This window comes from Pteropus vampyrus, unplaced genomic scaffold (assembly GCF_000151845.1).
Source record: "Pteropus vampyrus isolate Shadow unplaced genomic scaffold, Pvam_2.0 Scaffold92, whole genome shotgun sequence".
NCBI classification, from domain to species: Eukaryota; Metazoa; Chordata; class Mammalia; order Chiroptera; family Pteropodidae; genus Pteropus; species Pteropus vampyrus.
The window spans coordinates 362,635-365,315 of NW_011888873.1; the positions used below are offsets into that span (position 1 = coordinate 362,635).

The following is a 2,681-nucleotide window of genomic DNA, read 5'->3' on the forward strand; positions in this document are numbered from 1 at the left end:
CAAATGGGATCATACTATTATTTTGTAATCTACAATATCTTATTTAGGTAATTTACCAAATGTTAGATATGTGTTTTATTTTAACGTCATATCTTTAAAAGAGTGTACAAAAATAATTCAATATGAATTAGAAATGTAAAAACAAAAGGATAGAGAATAAGGAGAAATGATAGGTTAAACATGAAAGTACATGACTAAAAGAATGTAAGATATTAAAAAGCAAAAATGTAGAAAAATATTCATAAATTGGAAAAAAATATGTAATGATGAATGAAGGTCTGCAAAATGTCCCAATGTGAACCAAAGAAGACTAATACTAGAAAAACCAGTACCTGGGAATTTTCATGTAAGCCATATCATCATTTCAGCCAAAATGACCTGCTGACCAACTTGCTTTTAACTAAATTGCTTTCAACAAAATTATGTTCTATAAAATTTCATTTATACAAATGGCTTTTCTAAGTTTTTTTTATGATCAAATCAAATGCCACTATCAAAGACAAAACTAGAAATCTAGAAGCCATTTATGTCTCATGCTTAGTTCTTTTCTCTATCTCTATCTTTTACTTTGTCTGTACTTCTCTCTCTTTCTCTCTGTCTGATCATCTTTATTCTGACATTTCATCATGGATCAACATCTATCCCAGGAACATGAGATTTTCAGTGAATGTGAACACCCTTTGGAAGATGACCCTTTTCATACTATACCTTCAGAAATACCCTGGAGTGATGGTTTTTTGACAATAAAATGTTTAACTCCAAATCTCAGTTTATCTTCTAGTTTGAGGACATTTCCTTCAGTCATTTTCTAAACTAAATTTTATGTATTATCTTTTTATCTCTCCTTTTAAGATGAAGACTAAACTTTTCAAGTTAATTCTTAATAAAATAAGAGTTTATAAATAAGTAAGGCTTCTGGCACTACATTAGCAATGAACAAATCAGCTAGGTTACTCCACTACCTATTGAAAAATCATTTGATAGCATACGTTTTCCATATATGCCAAGAGCACTCTGTTTCTCCCTTCTTATTGCTTCATCTTTTAATTCCCAATATCTGTTCAATGCTATTCTAACAACAGCAATGTAATAGGAAAAAAAAAAAACAAATTATTAATATACCAGCATTCACAGCGTTTCTCCCCTGAATTCCAAAATTCTTGTCTGAAAGATCATCTATTGGTGTCTTCACTGCAGCCCGAATCCAAAAAGTAGGCTACCTGTGAGCCTGCGCTTTCCCAGTCACTGCACCTAGAGTAAGGAGATGGTGTAGTATGATAGGGTAGAGGTTTGGGGAAGAGGAAGACGGTTCACAGAGTGTGTTGAATGAGAGTTAAGAGAGAGGTAGGAGCAAGTGAAACAGAGGAGCAGGATGGCATGAAGAAAAAGGAAAGTTTTTATTTTATTCTGTGTCTGTGTGGCTTTCATGAAAGTATATTTATGGAAAGAAGAAATGATATTTAGAAAGCATGTATGGTAAACTTCCTATATTATGGACAGAGTAAAGTGCCTGGGCTGGACTTAAGAAGGTAAAAAACAAAGATATTACTTCAAAACTTCTGGAGTCAGGTTTGTGCTTCTTTTTAATGTGATTCTACAGAGACTAGGTCATGTAGAAATGCAATGTATATATAATCATCTGGTCAAGAAATGAATAACCTGTCCTGACCATTTTTGTGCATGTAAAATTGGAATAAAAACCATCCTCACCTCAAAACAAGCTCCATTTCTCAAGTCAGTAATGCTATAATGTAATTAAAGCTGGGTAACTGGATAAAGAGTTTCTAAGAAGGGTGGTTACCTTTGCTTGAATGGTCAGAAAAGGCCTCCCTGAGGATATTTTAGTAGAGAACCAAATAATGAGATGCAGAGAGCCATGTACAAACCTGAGGGTTCATTCCAGGCACAGAAAAGAACAAGTTCAAAGGCCCTGAAGCAGAAGTAAGCTCAGTATGTCCTAGAGACAGGACCAGTAAATAAGGTGACAGCAGAAGCTAAGGGCATCAAGTCGTAAATGTCATGTAGGGAAATGTATGCTCTTGTAAAGAATATTTTTATTCCAACTTAAAGGATCTGTACCATTTTTATTCATCAAAAGAAAAGAGTGTCATTCTCTGATGTATGCTTTCAAAGATTAGGAGAGTTTTCTTTGAAAAGATTCAGTGGACCCTCTCCGTTTGCAATACCAAGTCTAGGCCCAATTTTATGAAATTTATTTATAAAAAATAAGACAAAGAGTCTACGGCCCTGCCACGCTGAACAAGCCCGATCCCGTCTGATCTCGGAAGCTAAGCAAGATTGGGCCTGGTTAGTACTCAGATGGGAGACCACCTAGGAAGACCAGGTGCTGGCCACAGTAGAAACTAAGTAAGAAAATTGGATAGTAGGCTTGAATAGGCACTTCATATAAGTGTATATCCAAATGGCCCATAAATATGTGAAAAGACACTATATATCATTAGTTGTTGGAGAAATACAAATTAAAACCACAATAAATATCAGTACATACCCATCAGAAATTGCTAATAAACAAACCACTACCCCAACAATAAAAGTCCCCGGCAAGTATATAGAGTAAGTAGAATTCTCATGCACCGCAGGTAGGGTGGGTAGGGCTAAATCTCTCTGGAAAACTATTTGGCCATATGATGGTATGCTGGAGCTGACTCAGCTGGCTTGTG

The 2,681-nt window shown here is 35.2% G+C and overlaps 1 pseudogene; it reads left to right on the forward strand.

Annotated features, from left to right (window-relative positions):
- The first annotated feature begins 2,237 nt into the window (after positions 1–2,237).
- On the forward strand, positions 2,238–2,356 carry LOC111742379 (annotated as a pseudogene).
- The last annotated feature ends 325 nt before the right edge of the window (positions 2,357–2,681 follow it).